The sequence below is a fragment of the Pseudopipra pipra genome, chromosome 1 (assembly GCF_036250125.1).
Source record: "Pseudopipra pipra isolate bDixPip1 chromosome 1, bDixPip1.hap1, whole genome shotgun sequence".
Taxonomy (NCBI): Eukaryota; Metazoa; Chordata; class Aves; order Passeriformes; family Pipridae; genus Pseudopipra; species Pseudopipra pipra.
This window is the reverse complement of record NC_087549.1, coordinates 124806310-124831975: the sequence shown is the minus strand read 5'-3', so window position 1 is coordinate 124831975 and position 25666 is coordinate 124806310. Positions and strand designations below refer to the sequence as shown.

General features: G+C 36.4%; 1 protein-coding gene across 15 annotated transcripts in view; it reads left to right on the top strand.

The window, feature by feature from the left end:
• HDAC9 (histone deacetylase 9) overlaps positions 1-25666 on the top strand; it is a 460274-nt gene that overhangs the window by 376634 nt on the left and 57974 nt on the right. The gene's annotated exons all lie outside the window — the stretch shown is intronic.

Sequence of the window (25666 nt, the reverse complement as noted above, 5' to 3'; positions counted from 1 at the left end):
TGACCTTAAGTTGCACCAGGGGAGGTTCAGATTAAATATTATGAAAAAAAAAAAATCACTTAACGAGTGGTTTGACATTGGAATAAGTTGCCCAGGGAGGTGGTGGAGTCACCATCTCTGGAACTGTTGAAGAGGTGTCTGGATATGGCACTTGGGGGATATGGTTTAGGGGTGATTATGGTGCTGCTGGGTTGATGGTTGGGCTACCTGGTCTTTAAGGTCTCTTCTAACTTTGATGATTCTGTGATAGCGTGAAAGATTGAAGACAATTTCTTGTCCTCCATTCTTACAAATCAGTGACTTGAACCTGACCTCATCACATCTGAAGTTAATGCCTTTGCAATCAGATTATTTGGAATGTTTTTGGGGGGTTTTTCTGCATACTTACAAGAAGTCTCCATCTAAAAAATATCAAAGATATGTACATATAAAAAAGATTATGTTTTAGTAAAAGAGTACATTTCTTGAAAAAGTTACTGGTCTAGTCCTGAATTATTAGGCTAATGGAAGAGTGGGGGCTAATTACCACCCTATCCAATCCAACCCTCCTACTCGTCCAGCAAAGATGTTTGCAGATTAAGAATATATTGTTAAACCTCAGCAAGTGTTTCGATATCTGTGCCACAGGGACTTCTCATTCCTCTTGCTTCATTAACATCTGCCTCACTTTCTATGTGATGAACTCTATGGAAACACATCCCCTTTGGATCTGAAAATGCCAGTTTATTATCTGCTCATTTGCCTCATTTTGTTCTAAAAAGAAAAAGTATTTCAAAAAGTTGCCCATCATTTTCAATGTAATTTTTATTAGAGACTGCAAACAAAGACAGCAAAAGAAATGCTGTTTGTAATAGCTTCAAGAGTAATTTCCAAATAACCAAGGAGGCAGTGATTATTTTCACTTTGTACCATCAGATGTGCCACTGCTAAGTATTAACTGCCCCTGAGAGTAAAAACATGCCGTGAATAAGTGTTTTTCAGCTCATTTTGATTTTCTCTGTGTTAAGTTCAGTCATTGGCCACTATGTGAAAAATCACTGAACAAACCCAGAATTTTTTATGTTGTCTTTTGTGGTCCTGCCAAGCAAATCTAAGAACTTTCAAATATTGGAAATATTTTTCCAGTAGTACTAAACTGTATAAATAATGTTCCAAGACTGCAAATACTCTCCCTCCCACCTTCACCTTTCTCTCTTGGAGTCATAATTTGACCATTCACGAGATTCTTCACAGCATCTGTAACGCCCCTTTTCTTCCCACACCTCTGTTGTATGCCTCTGATCACAAAGTTGCTCCTCATCTGCTCTTCTCAAACTCTTTTGCTTGTCACCAGGCCCTCATTCTTTTTATCATTTGATCTACCTGAGACACAAGCTTTTCTCTTCTCTTATTTGTCTATTTATCTTCAAGTGTACAGATTGCTTTTTGTTCTATGGTTCTATTCTAGACCTTCTCCAAAACAGCATCTCAACCTTCCTCTGAAACCAGTCTTAGCATGAACCCCTCCTGGCACAAAACTCATAGTTTATATTTCACCCTCATTTTTCTTAGCTTGTATGTCATCCACTTTTATTTACCCTAATGGTCTTTTTCTTGAAAATTCATCCTTCTCTCACTTCTGGACTTGGTAGCCTCTGGCCTCCACCCAACATTTCAAGTAGCTCCTTTAACTTGTTTTTTGGAATCAGTATTTTCCTACTTGATCTTTCTTCAGTGATTCCATGGCATTCTGCTTTTGGTCTTGGTCCCCTCTCCTGCTTCTTTGTGGTTGTCTAGAGGACAGTTCATCCACAATGCAAATCCTATTATTGTTTGTCAACAAAATGCTTCTCTGTTCTAGATATGTCTCCTCTGTACATCAGGAAATTTTATAGTAACTATATGATATGCTAATTGAGGAAATCTGCATTTAGTTCAATCTCAGCCTTACCAAACTTCTACCCCCAAGCCATTACTACTATAGGTAAAACCATTTTTGTGCCTGTCAGTCAGGCAAGTTCTTGTGTTACCTCTGACCTTCTCTGTTGGAAGTCACAACACAGCAATGTCTGAATTTTGCAAATTCTTTCTGCAGCACGTCTTTGAAATACAGAATATATTACCATCCCAACCAGCTAAAGTGATTTCTGATTTTCAGCCTTTTTGTTTATTATTGCAATGTCATTCTTAGAATGCTCCTATGAATTTCATTTTACATATCATGATACCAGGTGCAGGTTTTCTGGTTTTTTGTGTGATAATGCTCATACTTGCAGTATATTCTCATAAACAGCTACAAGGCTCCTTCATTAGCTTCCTTGAAATCTTTTATTGCACTTCTATTTTGCTATATTGCCTCACATAAAATGGGACAGTAGTTAAATTCCTGTACTGCTAAGATGGCTTCTATTCTTCTGGCATGTACCACTTCTGCCCATAGTTCAGCAAGTCCCCATAGTCTGAATGACAGGAAGCTGAACATGAGCCAGCAGTGTGCCCAGGTAGCCAAGAATACCAATGGCGTTCTGGCTTGTATCAGGAATAGTGTGGCTAGCAGGACCAAGGAAGTGATTTTGCCCCTGTACTCAGCACTAGTTAAGTTGCACCTGTCCTGTTCTGGGCCCCTCAGTTTAGGAAGAATATTGAAATGCTGGAGCGTGTCCAAAGAAGGGCAGTGAGGCTGGTGAAGGGACTGCAGCACAAGCCCTGTGAGGAGTGGATGAGGGAGCTGGGGTTGTTCAGCCTGGAGAAGAGGAGGAGGCTCAGGGGAGACCTCATCACTCTCTACAACTACCTGAAAGGAGGTTGTAGCCAGGTGGGGGTTGGTCTCTTCTCCCAGACAACCAGCAGTAGGACAAGAGGGCACAGTCTTAAGCTGTGCCAGGGGAGGTTTAGGTTGGATATTAGGAAGAAATTCTTTACAGAGAGAGTGATCAGACATTGGAATGGTCTGCCCAGGGAGGTGGTGGAGTCACTGTCCTTGGAGGAATTTAAGAAGAGACTGGACGTGGCACTTAATGCCACAGTCTGGTTGACAAGGCGGCGTTAGGTCATAGGTTGGACTTGATAATCTCAAAGGTCTTTTCCAACCTAGTTGCTTCTGTGATTCTGTAATTCTGTGATGGAGTACAAAGACATGAGCTATCTTTTTATTCATTCTGTGCAGTGTCTTATGCCATGGGTTTTGGTTCATAACAGTACGTCCAATGCACTGTACTAATATAAATGTTTGTATTATTAAGGATAATATTAAGATGTAAGGGTTAAGAGGTTAATTTAGGAGATATAAGTTCCTCTCTCCCTCTCATGTTGCATGGGAGGTATACAGCCCCAATACTGGTGACACTGGCTGCATGTGAGACATGGCGTGATATGAGGTGGTGCACTGGAGGGAGACCAGGGCTAGAACTAGGCTGGAATCAGGTTCTCTGATCTCATGGAAAAGGGAGTGTCTTCCCAGGGCTTGAGAAAGGCAAATAGGTGAAGGGATTAAGTCCTCTAGCCCAGATGTCTTTTATGCAAATTTTACTGACCAAAATTTATTTAGAACATGGGGGCACGGACCTGTATTCTGGAGCTGTTTTTCAGTTCCAGAAGTATGCTACTGGTAGGATTCAGTCCTTCCCAAATATGCTTTCGAAGTGTGATCCACCCTCTCATAAGGGTCCATCCATCTCAGAAGCACAGATATCACTCAGCATTATGATCTCATGAAGCCCATGAGCACATATCTTGTTGACATCTGAGGAAACATGATGATTATCAACAAAATGTAGGGCCTATTATACACTGTATCACTTCAAACACAATGATGTTATTAAGGCTTAATTACAGAAGAAACAATATACATGTTTTGCAAGCTTGTAGAATGTCACTTGCCGAAGTTATGCAAGATACAAGAGTTTCCTAAGTTTCTATTATACTTTTATTTCCAGCAGTATTCTTTGACAAACTAAATAAATTACTGGATGTATTGGACCTCTGAGGCTTGGGGCAAAGAATGGAAAAATTATTTACAAAAGCTTGAAAATATTTAATCACTAGAGGCAGGGGGCAACTGTGTTTTAATTAGCAGTTCCTCAGGCCATTGGCTGGCTGGAGGCTTTCTCAAACAACCACACAAACGCACTGAATAGCTGTTTGCCAGCCTTAGGGTCAGGCCTGAGATGAAACAGATAAGATAATTGGCTCTAATGAAATCCAGAAGGCCTTGGCTTTCTTGTTTGAGCTTGGATTTGAAAAGTGCGTGTGGAAGTGAGGCTTAATTCAAACCAGTCCTGAACTAGGCCCGTTTTTCAGTGACTTTGATATTGTTTGAAGTTCTGAAAGTGTTCGCCACACCACTAGCCTGCTGGGCTGGGCCTCCCCGGTCACCTTAATTACTGAGCTTTATTGCTGACTTTACTACACAGGAAAGGAGCCATTATATGTTCCATCAACATCAGCTCTCCTCAGATTGGAGGAAAGGGCAGGGTGAAAGGCCACTGTAGGAAGGCAAAAACTTCACTTTGAGGTAGTCAGATCATTTACCCGTGTTAAATTTCACTGTGCTATGTGTGTACATTCCTCACAACACAGAAGCCCAATTTCCATTTTTTTTAGCAAGTGATTACTTTTCAAAACATTTTGTTTGTGTCTGATTAGCAGAAGGGGACATTTATTCTTAGAGGTGGAAAGAAAGCAAATTGTAACAAACGCCTAATTAATCATCACAGGGGAAAGAAATCTAGTTAAAAACTGTAATAAAGAGAAATTGTTCTTAATGCTTCTTTGAAGTGGGAATAAGTGAGGAAACCCCTATGGTGTGTTTGCAGACCTGACACCCTACAGAACCGACTCCTTACAACCAGCCTGATATCTTCAGGGTAACTTGTAACGTGCTCTCCAAAACCAGAAAAGCTCCTGTGAAGTACTCTAAGGGCAAGCAACAATTGAGGTATTTTAGCAATGTTAGTTGTGAATTACTCTCTTCAGGATAATTGCTTTCAGAATTTGGTCCTAATCTCTTTAGCTGCTCCAGCTGGTGGTGCTGCTGGAAAAAAAAGCTGAACTTCTATACATGAATTGGTTTTCAGATCTAGACACTCTGTAGCAGGAGAGAAGTCTCTCAGGCTTCAGCATCCATAGTTAGGGGCCACCGAGGTTCCTGGGAAGACTGCTCTTGGGAAATACAGGACAGATCCTGCAAATGCTTAGACAAATATATTTACATATCAATTTATTAGTAAGTCGGTTAGGCTACTTAGCCTGAGTAAAGTTACACATGTGCACTTATGTTTGCAGATTGGGACTCCTGAGACTAATGAAAGCATATCATATTGGCAGATTTGTGCCAGATCCCATATTGCCAACACTAACACTTAATAAAAGAAATATTGATGAATATTAATTTCTAGTGAAGTTCAGATCAAGATACACAAACTTTTTTTTCCATGAGCTCAGGAGGAAAATTAGAAACAAATGAAAAATCACTTCTGTTGCTGTCTACTCTGTGAGATTTTATTTTGATTTTTATTTCCTTTGTTGGTGTTTTTTTGTTTGCTTGTACCTTTTGTGAGTTTTTGTTTGTTTGTTTTGTTTTCATGGAGCTAATATTTCTACTTTTCTTAAATCCTTGAAAATATCTTGGATTCCTTCATAAAAATTAGAAAGATACATTCCTCAGAGTATTCAGCCCTTTCCTTAAGGCAACACTGTTTCCTATAGAAGGCTTCCATATCTGAGATAGTTCCACCTTGTGTCATTTTATAAATAAAATATGTGCTATAATGCACATTTAGGTACGTATAGTTGAAGATTTTTTAACACAAAGGACTACTATTTAAGAACCCTCAAGGCTTATTGTTTTTCTTCTCTTTCATATAGCCTGTCATTTTAGCATGTTTTATGTTAGTAGAATGGCAAATTGGCTATATGCTTTAAAGAGAAGGAGCAGGTTTTAATATTTTTATCAACATTTGGTGAAATTTTAACTTGTTAAACTCATAGCCAACGTCACAGGGAGCTGGTTATATCTTGATGCATATTTTATTAGCACTAACGAATCTCTCTCTGAGCTGAGAAAATAACTTTACAAATCATCATAATTCATTACAATTATCAGAAAACAATAATTTCCTTTCTAATACAAAAGGTTGTTTTGTGAGAAAACAGTAATGTAGGTGTCATAGTGTGAGAGTATGAGAGTTCCTAAAAGCACTATTTCCAGATGAGCAGATGTTCTGCTCTTTATTGAGTTTGCTCACATTTTTAATAACAAAAAAAATGAGACAAAACCTTCTTTTTTTGATGCCATGCTTCCTAAGAGATAAGTTGGACTATTAATCGTAGCCCATAATTGTAAATCATAATCCTTGTCTGACTGTAGTATCAGCTGCATTCACATTTTTAGAGGCTAATGTGATAAAGAGGAGCATATATGATATTATAATAGCATTATAGTATACTGGAAAAGTATTTTTTAACTAGGAGAAGTGCAATTATACAATCTATTCATGATTTAATGCATACCTTGCAGATATGCCTAATGATGTTTTTACCAGAAGAAATAGAATTATAAAATTTACTGGTGATTTAATTTGACCTTTGCACATCTGTCTATAAACTTTGTAAAGTTAAGCTTAGGCGGGTGGTATAAGTCAAGCAGAGGATAGTGATGGAGGAAGCATTTTATTGCAGAAAGAAATTCCCTGGATGCTTGAATCACTTATTTCCAAGGTTTTCAAGGAAGTACAATGCTTATTAGTAAAAGGAGTGGTGATTTTTTGTTTATTTGTTTGTTTGTTTTGGTGAGGAACTCAGTTTCATAATTTTCACATTGTTTACAACTGCTTATAAATCTGCAATTTAATAAAAGGAAGTGTCACAAAAATAAAGTACATAAAGTAGCCATTATCTGATGTGATGGTGTTCTGTTGTGTATTTTCAAAACATATAGAGACCATGCAGCAAATCACTGGCTGAGCCAAGAGTAAATGTTTGGCTTTGTTACTTTCATTAATTCCTGCATCTTTAAAATGACAGATTTAATAAAATGACTGTTAGATGTCATCTTTCTGTGTACCCATCTGCTCTCCTGTTGATGTTTTCAGGTAGAAAATCCATATGCTTTCCTGTTAAAATTTAAAGGTAGATTTTGATTCTGCTTTTCATTATTATTCCTTTGTATCATTTTAGAATGTGTAAAGAGGAGGTAAATTGAACCACTTGGGTTCAGTAAGTCACTTTTTGATGCAACGACAATGACATACGTTTTAGCAGGACTGCATTCTGTTGTTCATTACCTGGTTTTTTACACTCTTTAAGAACAAGAGGGTAACTGGAAGATAAATACCATAAAGAACATTTAATTGGATGCTGGCTGCTTTACGTCTTTATATAATTATAGGTTACTTTCAGACATCTCTTACCCTGGTAAGGAATAGAGAAAGAGTTAATAAGGACATCACCTACCTAAGGTATATACAAGACACTTTGGCTGTGCCTTTTCATTGCTGTACTCAGTAATAACAGTATGAATAATTCACTGCAGAGAACTTTCACAGGGGATGCCATAGGTACATAATTCTTTTGACTAAAGAATTCAACTGGGATACATTTCTCATATCATGGCATATGCTGTATTCTCATAGATTACTTTTGTGTGATGTGAGAGATCAAAGGATTGTACTCCTATTTCCATGACTACAATAAACTTGAAAAGAACAAAAGGAAATAGTGGAGAATATTGCATAAAACCAATGGGAACTAATATGATTTGAAGAAAAGGACAATTAGAGTTAAAATGGGGACAGCATGCTTCTTTATTGTTTTTGGTTTTAGTGTGAAGTATTGCACCTGCTTGTTAACAAGGTCAGATTTAGGATTAAGAAAAAACAGGGAGTGCTTTTAGTTGCATATTTTCTCCTAATAGCTCTGTTTCCTTAATTTAATTCATATGTACAGTATTCCGAAATAACTACAGTGATTGATAGTGCTGTAATAAAACACAGGAAAATACACATTCAATGTTTCTTTAAAAGACTTCCCATTGTATTCTATTTATTATCGTGCTAAAAATATTTTTAGCAGAAGCAAAATTCAATTCTAACAGTAACACGAAGCATTATTTTCAATTTGTAGTCAATCCTATCCTTGATGTCTTAAAATATGGACTAATAATTCACAAATCTTAAGTTCAAAAACATGTAATTTTTTTACTTAATGGGAGCTACAGTTCCATTTTTTGTGGCATATTAGGTTGTGTAAAGATTGTGGAATCATCAAAGTGCAAAGTCCTGTATTGCCAATGCTGCTTATTAATACTATTATTCCTGGTAAAATCTACATAATTATTGTTATAAGTGAATAAAAGAGTATTATCTGCTCAGATCAGACTATGACTTTTGCACTGAAAAAGCAACAAAGTACAAGCCGTTGAGAGGAAACAGAAGGTTCAGCCTGCTGTGTAGAAACAATTTGCATTAGTACCCTAAAGGAAAATGTGGAACGCAGCCATACGTTTTCAGATCCCAGTTGAAAAATTTGATTATACAGATGTGATTCGCTTCCTTATGTCCCTTCTGCTCTGAACATGAAGAGAGATGACTTTATATTTGGAAAAAGAAGCTTGAATTCCTCTGCTCTCTACTCAGGACACCTTTTATGCCCCAGTACCTTAAGACTGGATTGAGAATAGCATTAATGAAAGGCTTCCTGGAATGGTTTCTCTGTGGGAGCTTTTAGCTTGAATGACTCAATAATATTGAAGAAGTTGTAATTTTTGACTTTCTCATTTCACACTGGGTTATGGCTAAAAACGAGCATATAAACAGAGATAAATTCAGATCAAATTAGAAAATACAGCCACGTCTCTGCAATGTAGGTGTCTGCATGTCAGCAAGGTGTCTGCTTTCCCATTGTGGAGCTCTGGATGACACAGCCAGCCCAACTGAGACAGCTGTGTGACTTGCCCTTAAGCAGGGATATGCACTTGTTTGAATAACTTTCTAGACTTCACTGTCTGTATTGACTAGACCTTGATTCAGTTCTCGAAACCATACCAGTCCAATGACATAGGAGATGCATTGGAGGAGGTGAGGTTTACTGCTGTGGCTGATAGCTATAGCAGAGGTTCTCTCAGAGATTGTGTCTGTTTGGAGAGCCAGGAGATGGCCAGGATGGTTTCCCCTGCTTCCCAAAAGCCACTAGTTATCTTCATGTAGGTAACTGAATCTCTTGTCTCTATGGAATACAGTGAGAGTTTAGACCCTCAGCTCCCATATAAACTCCTATAGTATATGCTTAGGTGTCTTCATCTGGATTTAGATGCCTTTCCTGCTTAAATGCACCTCTATTTTAGTTAATTTTTATTTACATATTTCTGGGGAAATTCAATTAACCACAATTGCATCCATATACAGTTAGGGACACTTTTAGGCCAGTGTTTCAAAGTATGTCTATACTTATATACTTGCAAAAAAAGTGTAAACGAGTTCAATCCAGCTTTAAGCTACCTATGAAATGTCTGAAGAATTCTCATGAAACACCCACAATAATTGATTTTGTCTTTGCTGCACAGTGTCAAAACGTAAATACACACTCTGTAAGTAGTTTATGTCTGTCTCTGAACTAATCTTTCAGAATCTTTCTGGAAGAAGCTTTACAGAGGCTAATATGCTGTGCTGAGATAAATTACCTTTTCTTAGCAGAATGAAATAGCCTGTACAAAACCAAGTCCCTCTGGCAAAAGTTTTTCAGTATCCCCAGTGACTCATTACAAAGCTACACATTTTTGCATGTAGCCGCAGTGTGCGTTATAGTCATATCCCTAGGCAAGATATCCACTTCAGTTTATTGATGAAGTGGGAGGTTTGCCACTTCAGTTGTAACTTTTTGTTATATCTTTGTATTACACCTTCGGTAGAGAGTATTGGTGGCTACACTTAGACCAAAAAACGTAAGAACAAGAACCTGGGAAGAGGTTGTATTTTAGTCAGGTCGTACTGTATTCTCCCAAAGGGATTACCTCTCAACAGGGACCCTTTCCAGAAATTTAGAGCTGATAATATTTATGAGAGTTCAGAGCAGTTGAAACATTGGCTAGAGATCTTTTAAATGGCTAAATTTCAACACACTCCCTAAGGAGCTGGGATGAAGACCGTTTTAGACCTGTCAGAGGAAGATCATGCCTTAATTGTACTTCATTGAACTGTAAAAAATGAGGCCTCTCCACTAGATTTAAGAGCCTGTGGTAATTGTGATCTGTGTGAAATGTTCAGGAAACTCATCTGGGATCTTACAGTGTGTATGAAATAAGCTTGTGTCACTAACAAAGGTAGAAACAGTCACATAAATGTGATGGTTTCTGTAATTGATCTTTTCTAAAAGTATCTCCAACTTGACAGGTAGCATCTTTTTCAGTATGATTTATTCTCTAATACAGTATACTCCAGTGGCTGCCATCCAAAAATGCTGTCTTGAATATCTGCTTACAAATAGAACAGCCCCAAATCACTCAGGTTCATGACTCCGGTATTTCATTGAAGGATGAACATTCTTTGGCTCTGGCACAGATACTAGCTTTTAGAATAGAGCATCTCTGAAAGCATGAAGGACTAGTTACATCTTTCAGTAGCAAGCCTTACTGTAACAGAGCTCCAAATTAGCATCTCAGTTTTAAAAATACTCTTTTAAAAGGTATGGTATGTCATGGAGTGTGAAATTACATGGAATAACACTGCTACTTTGATAAAATTAAAATCATCCAACTTCTGTCAGAGGGCTTATCTCCAGTCGCTATTTCAAAACTTTCACAGTTTTCACAATCATAGGGAAGAGATAAAGACTGTGTAATTAAGACAACTTGCAAGCTACATCTCTAAACCTCATTTATAACCTCTGGAAAGTTGTAGAAGTCTCTGGAGTTTCCAGAAATTTCCTCCACAGCAGGGCACCGATTTGTAGTGATTTTCCTCTTCCACTGACTCTGGAAAGAGCAAGAACATTACTATTTGCCCCTCCTTGGGGAAATGCTTGAAAATATTCCCTTGGATGGCATGAGGAGAAGGGCAGAGTTTGAGGAATGAAAGCTCTGACTGATGCAGATCTCTGCTGGCACAAGGGCAGACATGGTAAGATAAATAGAGCTTTCCTACTTCAGGGTGTTTACTTGCGGGAGAGGCCTTTTACTGTAATTGGGAAGGGAGCATGTAAGGAAGGGAGCATGGGGGGGTTCACTGAAGCTGGTAGTTCAATTAAGTGTCCAGACCAAGACACAGAAATGTGTAAGTAGTTCTGTGAATTATGCACCAGTGCACCATTTAAGTGATGGACCTGATGCTGCGGTGATGGTCTTGTGTAAGTGTCTTTGGCACTGCACCTCCAGACAGGTCACAGGAGACTGCACTGCAGAGATCACAAGGTAAATTGCACAAATATGAGAAATGAGTGAAGGCCCAGGAAGTGAGACCATATGCACACTTCTGGAAGGTCAGTACTTTCCTGTAATGTTTTGCACATTTGTGAAGAGTTTTTCTTTTTCAAGAAAGAAGACAAATAGCTTCAAGCTGGAATTTTCTGACTGAATTCTGACTGAATTAAGGATCATCAGTGATGATCATCAATGGCTAGATTACTGCTTTTGAGCTGGGAGCTGTGACATCCACGGTGTCACAGAGGTAGCTGTGGGGGATTAAGCCTGCCGTGTTAAGCCATTTTCAGTGAGAGAATAATGTATACGTTTGGCTCCAGATCCTAAAAGGTTTTAAATGCATGTCTATTTTTTTCTTTTTTTAATTTGAGTTACTTAAATTTTTGCTTGTATTCCAACATCACTATTATATTGCTTGTATTAACATTAAAATGAACACATTCCCGAGTATTCCTCAACAGATACAATAACATGCAAAAATAAAGTATTTAGAGTTTCCCTTCAGAGGTTAGTAAAGTAGATACCATGATTTTATGCTAACCTGTGTGCAGATAGGACACTAGGGAGTTACAATTTTCTATGAAAAGTACAAATGGGTCCTGTAGAAATTAATGCTTCCAGGAATAACAGCGCTATGTACCTTAGACAACATTCAGAAAAGTAACATGCTTAGGTCAGTGAAGTCATCCAAGCTGTCTTAACACTACATTAAAAGAAAAGTAGTTAAAGTTTGCAGGTCAAAAAAAGAAGTTACAGTGGTCAACATCTCTCAGAATGGAGCTCTTGGGTTTCATGCATTCACCACCTCTTTGAGACAACTGGGAAGTAAAGGGGATAATAGAGGGCTGGACTAATAGTAATGAGCAAGCAGATGAGAGAAAACAGAGTAGAAAGAGAATTTAGATGAGACAGAGTAGAAGAAAAGATGAGAGAAAACAGATGTAAGCCAAAAAGCCAATGAAGTGAGAGAGACAAGACTATAATGATTTACACAAGACATGGTGGAACTAGTCTGGATAGAACACTGAAAGAAATTTATACACTCAGTCCAACTCCAGAATAAAACAAAACTTGAGCAAGATTTTAAATAGGTTAAGGCAAAACTTTGTGAATCTTTTTGTCCTGGAATTTGAAACAGAGATACTATAACGGGATATTCTGATAGTATTGGTGATCTTGCATAGATAAGATTGAAATAAACATCAAAACATTTACATGTTTATATGAACCAAAGTTCAAATCCCTTGGGATCTATTTTTTGCTAATATATATTTCCTTCTAAAGCTGTACAGAGGCTAAAATTGAATCTATAACAAGTATAACATGAATGTATAACAAAAATGCATACGAAACAAGTTAAACAAAACCCTTGCTTTTTTTATCTATGTGCTGGAACACCATTTTTTCTCACAGTAGCCTGGTCTGATAACAATCTTCATTCCCTTAATAATAAATAATTATTTACATTTATATCAGACTTTGAATTTTAAAAAAATTCTAATTGAATTTTTTAACATATGGAAGGAGAATATAGGAACTGTTTGAGAAAGCACAAGTCTGAAGAAACTTCATATAAGGATTTTGCTTCATTTGTACTTAGAAATGCAGCTTGTGTACCCTGTGGCTGTTGAAACAACATATGCATTTTTCAATTTTAAATGCTTTTTATCTGCACAATATCTATATGAATTATAGAAATACTTAGTGTTCTAGAACTGCAGCGGCTTCTTTACGCATTCTTGAGCTGTACTCATCAACAAATAGCAATCCTGCTACAGTGAGTTCTTTTTAGATTACAAGCTAGAATAGTTCTGATTTGTTGGTTTACTCACTGCTTTTATTTTTTTTATTTTTTATTTTTTCATGATCAGAGTTCTTCTTTGGTGATTCAATGGAATTTAAAGAGAATGGAGTACAGCCAGAGGGAGATTGGCAGGATGAACATATTTTTACATACTCTTTTATCTTTGATACTCCTCATCTCTATGATAGCTTTTCTTGGTGAAGAAAGCACTGCAAGGAGGTGGTGGGAAAGCTGAGTTGCATTTTTTTTTAGCAAGCAAGATTTACCACTTCTCATTCCACGGTCAAGTCTCTTCAAAGATAACTATTTCCTTCCTGACTGTGGATTTTCACTTGGACTGACAGGTTGCCCCAGCGTTATGGCACCAACTGATGCTTGAGATTGGAATTAAATTTCAGGATTTACAATTGAAAGCTCAGATTTTTTTAGAATTCAAGGTATAAAAGAAGCATAACATTATACTAACTTACGGTTCTCTTTTTACTGCCAAAGACTGAATTATCGTACAGCAAAACTGTGCAAAGAATACAGATTTTAATGAGTAATTTTTTCCTTAGCTGTTCACGATGAAGGGCTGACAAATTCTTTTTGCTTAGGTGCCAAGAGTCTTCTAACCTTTCTTGAGGGGGTCACAACTTAAAAATCTACTGGATCACCTCCTATGTATTAGCAATGATAAAAACTTCCTCCTACTCACTGTAATTGCACAACTCCTTATGACAGGTTTGGCAGTTTCATGTTGGAAGAGTTATTTTAATGAAGAGTAGATGGGAAGAGTGTGCCAAATTTCTCAGGTCATGTAAAATTCCTTGTATTTAAATGCAGATTGGCAACTGGTATTGAAGAGCTCACTGCAAAAAGATTTTTGTTCAGTGTTGGGTACTGTTGATAATCCAAAGATAGAAGCATGAAAAGTGCTGCTTTTGAACTAGTCCCTTACACAATTTACAAGATCTGTTGGCAATTTTAAGTAAAGAAATGACAAAAGTATTTCATAAATTAATGGTAACTTATTTGCAGTAGGTACACGAAAGCTGCCTAAAGTCAAATCCTTAGGAGAGAAATGATTAAGAACTCCTGAAGGGGTCTGTGAAATACTTGGAAAATGAATGTTTTATCAAATATATTTTGATTTCAGTAAGAGCTCCAGTTTTTGGACAGAGTGAAGCATTTTACTTACATGATACCTGTATATTGTGTCATCCAAATATCAAATCTGAAAGAACTATTTTATTTTATTTTTAAGTGAAGTTGATTTGAGTGTACATTTGACTTACATTTACTACAATGTTTTCTGAAACTTTACAATTATTTTACTGATGTAGCCAATCTCAGTTATTATATTATTTTGACTGTCACTCTGAGAGATAAGTGCAACAAAAATAAAGCTAGAAGTGGAAATCATGCTAAGGGATGTTTTTGTTGCTAGTTTCAACATTGTAAATTGAGACAGACATTGAAAAAGGGAACTATGTGATTCAGTTCTTTCTTACATTTTCTTGAAATTATAATCAATCTCAGTTTCCTAGACAACTGACTATATGAGGATGGACCAGCCAATAATGGGAAACAGCTTTCTTTTTTTATTGCTATAGCATGTGGTAGAAAGAGTCTTTTTTGTTTCATGCTGTTGAGATGACTATCCAATTTATCACTCCAAATAAGATCCAAAAATGACTAAAGGAGGTGTGAGCACTTCAGTTTTGTAAGAGGAAAGAGACATGAGTTCATGGGGGAAAGGCAAATTTAGAAGCATCAAAATGTAGTTTTTAGATGGTCTTCAGTTAAATCCCAAATTTCACCTTGATTTTTCCTCTGACCTTCTTCAAGGGTCCTGGCAGTTGGTGCAACTGATTGTATTAGGGTTAGCAATGTATCAGAATGACTTTCTTGGGGTGAGTGGAGCTGCCTTTCTGCTGTAAAATGCCTGGCACAGATAAAAGGCTTCTTCCATGTACACCACTGATATAGTTAAGATTGATCTAGGACCACAATATTTTCCACATTTCTTTTGCAGTCAAATAAAATCTATTAGGAGAAATTTTGGTTCCATGAAGTCAATGGAAGTTTAAATAAAGTTGCTATATATCTGAATTTTCATATTTTGTTTCTCAGTCTGAGATTCCAAGTGCTTTGCTGTTCACTACTCCTTCCTTGGGAAAAAAAAGAAGAAAAAAAAGGTGCTGTGAAACATTTATGCAGGAGTCGTGTTATTCTTGATTTCTGTGGTGTTCTTTTCAGTCCTTATTTTTCAGACCTCTTTGCTTTTCCTTTTTTTCCTTCTCCTTTTTTCCTCACTGTGTCCAGGAATGGAATATATGTCCTTTTTTTTACTATTGTTACTTGAGTTTCTCCAGAGCTGATACAATATATTCTGATCATCTTGGATTTTGTTTCAGATATTGTGTTAATGCGGATTTTTTTGCTACTTTTGCATTTTAGTAAACTTCTTATCTGTGACATTGATTCCTTAATACCTAAAGTTCTTTCCCAGATGAAAATGCTTTCCTTTGAATTTCAGATATAAAACTCTATTTTTTTCATACTACTGAAGCCAGAAGCAAAATTACCGTTGTCCTCACCGTACCATATTTGGCTTTATATTCCCCTAAGCCTTAGTTCTCTCCAAGCCTTTCTTTGGCTTTGGTCTTCAAGTAATAGGTGTAACCCTCTTGCAGGAAGGAGAGTGTTGCTCATTTTAAGACAGCCTACCTGATGATATTCCTTGAACAAGTCTGGTACTTTTATTAGTGAATCGGGTCCTTCCAGTCACGTTCAATTCAGTTGATCTGTAAAAGCTGACATCCAGTTTTCTCTGTCCTTGGAGTCTATTGTATTTCCTCTATTCTGTTGAGTAAATGAGCGGAAGGGAAGAGAGGGGATAGGATAATATTAAAGAGACAGGATTCCTCCAATCTACTCAGAGCCAAAACATTTCTGACCAAAGTGGTGTAGCTGAAGCTGCACCGGAAAAAGTTGTAGTTTCTAACACCACATGGTATCTTGGGGATTAGTGCATTAGTGAGAGTGTTCCCCCTGCTCCCACAAATATCTTCTCTCTTTCTCTCTGAGAATTTTTTGGGAGTGGGGGACAGGTAGTGGAGAGGGAGGAGGAAAGGGCAGGAATTGAAAAGTGCTTTTCTGTGTTACCTTACATTATCTGTAAATATTTATTCTAAATCCCCAATAAAATTATATCAGTATGGGTCCCATTAAGTGGCATTCAGTTTAGGTAAAGTGAGTAGACTTGAAGTTTCTGTACTGTATAAAGCTTTTTTATATGTGGGAAGCTGTATTTTTGGCTATAACAAAGAAGGCCAGCTGGTCTGTTTAAATACATACCAGAGTAATGAGATGGTCCAAAGTGGCCCCAACTCCAATGACAAAGCCCTGCCAAGCATGAAGTGTTGAATGCTATTGCTGCCTGTAGCATCAGTGTCTTCCTGTTTAAGATCAGAGACACTTCCTGTTGGTTAATTTGGTTTGTGTGTAAGAAAATGTCTATATGTTCCTTTTCCACCAGTGTATGTTGATCCTCAGCAAAAAACATGAGGAAATGACATATGTCTGCATCTTTCCTCTGAAAGAATACTTTGCAACATCTGAAAAATAAGACTAGTCATATAAGCAATTTTCTAAATAGCATTACTTCGAAGGAAAAGTGTCAATATAGAGTAAAATAATAGTGGTTGTCCAGAAACTTGTGAAATCTCCATCTAATGGTAAACTGGAAAACCATGCACAGAGAAAATACCTTTAAAAATAGTTATGAGTATATGGAAGAAAATATAAGACAAAGCAAGAAAGTATCTAAGAGACAATGTAGAAAACTCTGAGAAAAAAAATAAGACTTCAAGTACTTTGTATTCACGACCATGTTGATGAATACAGCATGTGAAAAATTATGCTTTTGCAAGTGGCCATGACCTTGATGAATAATTTGATTTCTAGAAAATGTTTTTTCATTTAAAAGGAAAGAAAAAAAATCCTTCTGGGCAAAATACACTTTTCAGAAATGTAGCAAATTTTGTGGTAAAAGTACTTTTTTCAAGGGATTTCTGTATCTTTTATCCACTCAACCTATTGCTCCCATGAAAAACATAACCCCTCCAATTCATGTCTCCAGGCATTTTTTAACAAGATTTACCCTCCCTTCTTCCCCACATTTCACTTTTGCGAGAACTGAAAACTACTTTAAAATTCTCGAGTAATCGTTTCAGTGGTGACATAATCAGATTGTTAATATTGCAAACTGAGCTGTTGTACAATCAGTAACAGTAAATTTTAGGTAGTGTATTTTCTTCATTCCTGCTATATGTCAAACTGTGTGCTATATGCCTAATCTGGAAAGCTTTTCTAAAGGTTTTTTCATAGTGAAGGAGTGTAGATTTTGGACTTAAAGACAAACTTCATACTCCAAAGCCCTCTTCTCTTTTTAATTTATTCAAAACACCTCCATTTCCTTTTTTTTCCCAATTCCACCATTCCTGTGGAATGTAAGTAAAATAGGAACCAGGCTATCCTTACTGTTCTTAGAGGGCTAAGGAGTTTTAAAAGTTTCAAGTACCCTAAAAATACACTGAAAGGTAGAATATGATCAAAATAGTATGCTTTTTCGTAGAGTGTAAGAAATTCCTTAAAGAGTATGTTATGCTATCATTTATTTTGTGAGCTCTATAAATGCAGCACATTGAGGCAAGTTTCTACCTCTATATTTAAGTATTTCTGATATTGTAGCACTTATTTTTATCTTCTTAGGAACAATCTTATTACTATATAATAAGATTTACTGGGAGTGCAGAACTGTTTTAGTAGTATTATTAGTTTATTATGTTAACATTTTAGACCAAGTCCACTGACTATTATAATAAAAGTCAGTTGAAATAAATTACTTAGTAGAAAGGCAAAACCAATAGTTATTTTGTTAAAAAAAGTACTGTAGTATACTCAGCCTTGATAGAGATGTGATATGTTTTCTAAGAAATCATACAAATTTCAAAGCAGAAAATTTAAAGTACCCCCAAATGTGTTTATAATCGTGGCAGAAAAGCTTGTAATGATTTTTTTTTTCCTTCCATGAAATGAAGTAATGGGCACTGAATTTGTTTTTCTGATAAGCACATTTACACCATAACAACTAAATGCTATCTTAAATGATACTTGAGGGTAAAATTGGCAGTGTGTATGCATGCGTTAGTACCATTTCCCATACATGTTAGAATGGTTTTGATAGAAAAATAATTGTCTTAAAAGGGTGGGATTCCATACTCATAGCATTTTGCTTTCTCAGTGTTGGTGATACTATTTTAAGTCATGCTATGTTTTATTTTAAGCCCCGTCTTTGCAAATTAAACTCTGCTTCCTCCTAATATATCATCTTCAGTTATACAGCTCTTGGAAACCAAATCAGTTCTTTAGCTATCAACTGGAATTTAGTAAATAAATTTTTTTTATGTTCACGAGGTGGGATGGTACCAACCAGTTTTGAGATCTGAGAAATAAATAAAAGGTAAAAGTGGGTATTTTTTTTTTATCATGCCAGTGCTTCCACAAGTAAGAGTCTAAAAAGATGGAAGAACATTTAATAGAAAATGCAGATTTTTTAAACTCTGTTACTTTTCAGAGTAGAATTGTTCTGTAAGGAGATATTCTGCCATTGCGTGCGCTACCTTGGCCTGTATTTCCATAGAAGGCTTTATATTTGCATACTGGCCTTTGGTTCTTTCAAGGTAACCTCTTCTTTCAACTATGCTCTTTGAGAGATACAAAGACCCATAATTTTTGAGCAAGCTTACCATAATCTTTAGCCAATACCTTTTCCTGTTAACCACTGAACTTTGAATTTTTCTCAGTTCTGAATGTGGACATGAATGTCCATAGTAGGTGTGTATATGCATTTGCCCATGTTTCTTGAAGTTGGATTATTCTATTTGACTATGCTATTAATTTTTAAGTGAATTCTGGAAATGACAAAGTAATATTTTTTCTCATTTTTTCCTGTTTGTTAGCTTCTCCTTATTTAGATTCTTTTTATACTACTTCAGAGACTCTGAGTGAGGCATATCATAGATCAAATGTAGCAGAATCCTTATAATTACATTGAAACCACCTTTCTAAATAATAAAAATAGAAGGATGGGCAGATATTGTAGTCAATATTTCATATGCTTTTTGAGTGCTTACAATCTTGCAGTTTCAGCTGTAATAGAATTCAGGGAACTTACATGCAGGCTGCCAGACTAATTAGTCATTTAAAAAGGAACCCACAAATAATAGCCTTAGGCTATGAAAATGTCTTCAAAAGCCAAAAAAAAACCCCAAACAAAACCCATCAAAAAAAAAACAAAAAAAAGAAAGAAAGCAAGCAAGTTGGTGCTTCTAAAACTTTTCATTCAGTAGCACTTAGATATTCCTACAGATTTAACACTTTAAATTACTAACTTGGGTGCATCCATGGAAGACATTTAAACACTTTGGCATATGCTTAAATTTAATACCATGTGCAAAGCCCAGTGAAATGACCATGATTTACAGTAGTGAGGATTTTGTATTGATGTGGTACCTTTTGCCCCTTGAAGAAATAAAAAAAAAAAAAAAAAAAAGGAGATATTTTGGATCTCCAGAAAGCAAATAAGGTAACTATAAAATAAAAGGGCAGGAATATTGACTGTGCTTATTAAAAATAAAGGAGAAATAAAATTTTTCAAAAGATATAAAAAGAAAACCTATAAGGATAAAAGGAAATATATGAAAATAAAGTCTGAAAAGACAGAACTTATGTAACATATATAATTTAGAAACTAATGCAGACAAAATTGCCAGAATTTAGATATGCCTTAGAGAGTAAGTCCAGGACAAAGCTGATGGTCATATGACAACCAGCAAGGAGTTTTAGGGGAAAGTTCTCAAGTTTGGCCTTGATGAACTTGGGTCGACAGTAGAACTGGCATAAAGAAATGTGATGAAAGTATACAAAAATTCTAGTGAGACACACTATTATAAACTCAATTAGTGCAGAAAAAATATTATCTGAGAGTTGTACAGAAATGCTTTGTAGCTTTCTATCGGAATAGACATTATTTGATATTGTGTTACATTAAAACGTAAATGCAAACAACACATAAAAATACCTATAGGGACCATCTTTTAAATACTTTCTGATCTGTTCATATCAGGGTGCATTCAACAGTTTTCTTTAACTTGTGTAATTTTAAGATAGGACAACATAGTCATTGTTTGGAACAATATTTTATTTGCCGGACGTGAAACTGAGAGACTGTAGGCAGACCTACATTCTATCAAACAACAGACTGTGTCTCCATTCAGCAGCTAAACCCCCACTATAATAGCACTAGCACATTGTATATGTATTTCTTGCAAAATGCAATTTTTTGTAACAACAAATAACAGTGCTTTTATGGTTGTTTTTTCCTACTAGTTGAAGTAATGGACTTAGAGTCTTCTGCATTTTCTTTCAAGGTTTTTCAAGGGACAGCTAAGTAATTTATTCAAGTCTTTTACCAGCTTTTAGATTTAGCTGACTCATCTGTGAAGTGGGTACAAGAAATGCCTGCTTTAGAGGACTATGCAATCAGAAACAGCTATACTGATTTATACCAGCTGAAGATATGAGCCTTTCCATTTTTTGATGTTCTGAAAGTACTTTGAGATCACTAGATGAAAACAATGGAGGATTTTAGGGAAAGAGCAAATAATTTATGTTATAAAATATTCTAATCTGCAGTTTTAGAACAGCGTGGATTATTTTTCTCAGTTACATAAATTATTGTCCTGGATTGGTATTCCTGCTCATTTCCTTTTTAAATTACCAATACAGCAAAAGAATTGTAGCTATTTGCATAATATGTTTAACTTTCTTTGGAGATTTCCAACTCTGTGTAATGGTACTTGGAGAGTCATTTCTGGGTTGGGTACTTCTCTGCAATCTCTTCTGGGAGAACAAATGTTTGGGAGCATCCTAACCATGTGCTTTAGATGTACAAAAATAGAATGGAAGAATAAAAAGAAGTCCCTTGGTAGAATCTCTTTAATGTCTTGCATCTGATGTTCAGATTGGTGGGAAGGGGAGGATCGCATGCCTGATGTTTTCTCTAGAACTACACCCAACTGGAAGCCATCCCTTGGCTTCTCTGCAGACAGCAGCATACCCAAATGGAACATATTAATTCTTTGGGGAAATCTCCTTAGTGGGACAAAAAGAAATCTTTTCAGCTTCCCAGACACATTCTCTGTTCCCAGTACCTTCAGACTGAAAGAAGAATCTGTGCTACCTTGGGCTGGAGGACACAGTTTCATTGTAACTGCAAGGTTTACCATGGATAAATAATTTCTGTGATGCAGCTGCTCAAGCTTTCAGGTTTTGACATGTTTATTAATGAAAACGATTTAGAAAAGAAAGAAAGAGTCAGCCAGGCAAGATGCCCCTGTAACTCTGCTGTCATCATTAAGTGAATATGCTGTACCAAATATTTATGCTTCTATATGATTCAAGATCACAGAAAATAAATATCTCTTTTAGGTGTTTTATTTTCTTTGGAGAAGAGAGTGGAGGAGAGTGTGAGTCATAGTGGACGAATAAATTAATTTCTCTTCTGACAAAAGCTGCTCATTTTGTCAGAGAAGTATTCTAGTATTAACTTTGGTTTCCTGATAATCTCTGCAGCCTGACTGGCTTCCAACAGGAAGTGATGGGCTTCCAGTCCCCAGTCTGTACCTGTCTGGTGAGCTATGGCCAGAAGCCAAATCATATTTCTTACTCCTGCTGTGTGTAAGATAATAACTGTTCCTATCTGGGTCTGAGTGCAGGCTGCCAGTGCACTTTGCAAAGGATTTCTGGTGAGTAGAGTTTTGACCCTTAGCACCGTAACAAGTCCTGGCAGCTGCAGCCTGACTTCTGAGCATAGGGTTGGTCTGAGGAATCTGGGAAGTTTAACATAAATATGTATTAGTGTGTGACCAATGCTAGTTGTATGATTTAGAAAAAAAATAAAGCCTATTTTCTCTGGATTCAGAGGGTTGCATTCTTAGGCAACTGAGAAGGAAAGTGCTATGTTTGTTGGAGCTCCTTTGGAGGTAGTTGGTGGATGATGTCTCTTTCTTACACCTTCCTGTGCCCTCCAGAGTGTAGATGGGATAGAAAAGGTGCAAGATACAAGGTCTAATGATTCTCTGCTCCCAAGTGATAGTGAAGGATCAGGAGCTGTCCCTGCTCTTCCAACTGTCCTGAGGTGGGAGAATACTGTTTATGAGGGAGAAGTGATCTTCGTATTGCTTTGTGTAGGCTTTCTTTACAACAGCTGGCCTCAAAACATTTTTTTATCCCTGCCTACAGCAGGGAGGATGGATGGGGTGATCTTTAAAGGTCCCTTCCAACCCAAACTATTCTAAAGTTCTATGATTCTGTGATTTTTCTAAAGACAGATATTCAGGGATAATGAAGGTGCTAAAGCCTGAGAGGTGGTCAATGACAAAAGGTTTTATTTATGTCCTGGTGAAATTAAGCCTATATTTAAAACTGTGTGTATATGTCATTCCATATAGAACTTCATAAGACAGGAAAGTATCTGTCAGTTTTTGTCTGTTTTGTGCCACAAAGGAATTACTGCCAAGGCAAGGCAAAAGTTGGAAATACCCTACCTGCATAAATGCCAAACTGAAATGCTGTGATGTTTTCCAGACATTAAGCTGCTCTTTTCTGAGCAGAGATGTCTTAGCATTTATTCAAAAGAGGAACCTAAATGTCTGTATGTTAATGTAGAAGACCAGATTAAAGATTTAGGAACCAAAGGTCTATATGGTCTTCTCTGCAATTGAGACACTTGTGGCTGTCATCCTTTTGAAAGACCAAGTAGTAGTCTTGGCTGCTGTAACAAGGACCATGGATTCCCTGAGATGTTTAAGAGAAGAATCAAGCTTGCTATCCTAGTAAACAGATTATGTTTTCCTTAATATCTTTCCAAAAGAAAAGTTCTTAAGAGTTTCCCTTCAGTATTAAATTAAGAACAGTAAGATGGATGAGGTCTGACATTCTAATTCCCTCAATATTGCGGAGGATGAAAAATAAATGAAGAACAGAGAGCATATAGGTTATCTCTTCCAGTACATTATATGCAGAGTAGCAGCAGCAAAGTTCTGACTTTGTGAGACAATATTATAGCAAAAGTAGGATGCCATTCTTCTGGTGAAATGTAACAGACACTGTGTACATTTTTGAAAGAAAAAATGATTTCTTTCAGAAAAACCCTCTTAGCTGTTACTTTGGTCATGTGAATTCAGGTAATACTGAAAGCAGCAAGAGAACAGTGAATTCTAAATGCTACCTCCAGTTATTAGCCTTATAGCCTTCTCCTTTCTTTAGCTGAGATTCCTATATATCATTTCTGTAGAGATTTATGAATCTGCTACTATTTCCTGTTCAGTACTCTTAAAGATGTGTTAATAGCTGTTCCTGGTGCTTTGTGTTGAAAGACCTTGCTTTCAGTATTTAATAATTTTCTTAATGCTACTCAGTATGGCTGGCAGTTTTAATGTCAGACATATTTATTTGACAAAAATTTTGAATAGACTGTGTCTAAACAATTTTTGTTGCTTCTATGAATGAGATTAAGGGTCAAATGCATTGTTTTGCCCAAGTTATTAAAAAATGTGCTGACATCTTTACGCATTTGAGCAAGGTCTTGAAATGTGGTAGAAGTGTGGTAGATTTTCCCAATGTTCCAAATTATAGGACTCTCAAAAATGTCTTTGTGTTTTAGCCTGGTTAGGTTTGTTACTGCTCAGCAACTTGAGTTTCCACAGCTTCTGTCTGCACTGAACACACTCCATCCTCTGACTCCTGAACATAGTCTATGCTGTACTCTGTGGTGCTGCCACTTTGTTTGACATGAAGAAATAAAAAACAGAGCCTTACTTAAATTTAAGGAAATGTGAATGGAGAGGAGGAGGGCAAAAGCTCAAGTGGCTGCAGATAGGGAGGGTTCTTCATAGAATCCCTCCTTCTTTCAGTGTATAAGATATATGGTGCTATGGGGACAGATGAAGATTACGTATCAGCCACAGTCCTCATCAGTAATCAGGATCCATGCCACATGTGTTGCAGACGTGGGGAAGTTTGGAAAGTATGTGTTGCTTCAGACAATGAACATATAATTAGAGTATCAGAAGGTATGTACATAAGATAAGATGTGGTTGCATAGGAGATCTTTATTCCTGATATTGTTCCCTAACTTTGTGGAGATTATCCTGCAAAACTGTTCAGTCACTGTAGTGCCTAATGCAATTATTTGTATGTGTACTTCATGTGTTATATAGTTATACATCATGCAAAAAGAGGAAAAAAATCTAGAGGAGAAGTAATTGACCTCCTGCCTCAAGGCCATGTCAGCTTGAACTGTAGCAAGCTTGAAGGATATTTGTTTTACCTTTTATAAAAAAATAAAAGAAATTTTCTTAAACATATTATTTACATTATTAACTATACTTACTATTAAAAGCTTCTTCCAGTGTCTGAATTACCGCTTTTCTGCTGCAACTGATTCAGGTCTTATCCACAGTGTAGCTACAGTACAGGTAGCTACAGGTATTTCCTCTTGCAACAACCACTTACAGTTTGTCGACTCGTTTATTCTCATTTTATGCAAATCAAATAATTATGATTCTATTATTTATCCACTTAGATTATGTTTTTTTGAAATTTTTTTCTTTCCTTTTGATCTCTCCAGTTGGTCTAAGTCCTTCTTGAAGTCCAGTGCTCAGTATTGGAATCCATATTTCAGCAGAGGCCTATTAATGACATATTTTTAAAAAAGTAATATTAAAAAATTATATCACTATGCCTGCAGATATTTGTGGTGCAATTTCAGCAATATCACCAAAAAAATTGAAACTGTCTCCGTTCTTTTTTCCTAATGTAAAACTATATTCAGTGAAATGCTATATGCCCTGACAAAGACTTTTTGCTTAGCCTGAATTTTCTTTTTTTTGACTAACAAGTAAAGGGAGCATTTTCCTAATAATAAAATTACCTTTGAGGGAAACAAAATAAAGTTTATAAAACACAGATCAAAAACTAACCTAAAGAAAAACCCAGAGAATTGTTAAAATATATTTAATGTGATTTTTATTTTTTTTGCCACAGAAAACCTAAACCTTTCAACAAAAATATGATCTCTTTGGCCTAACTTGATTATAAAGTAAATTATTAAACATTGAACTCAAACAAATGGCATTACACATGCATAAAATTAATCTTCATATTCTGTCTGGTGTAGACCAACTGGGATTTCCTTGAGTTAATTTATTTGTAATAGAACATTCATTCCTGTATTTGCCTTTTAATGTTAGCGATATCCCTCGATTTAGCACAGCCACTACAGGCTCAGTCTTTGTCAAACTAGTGTAAAAGCTGTCCTTACACCTTCCCTTTGGAGTAAGCCTGAAAGAAGGCATGTGCAA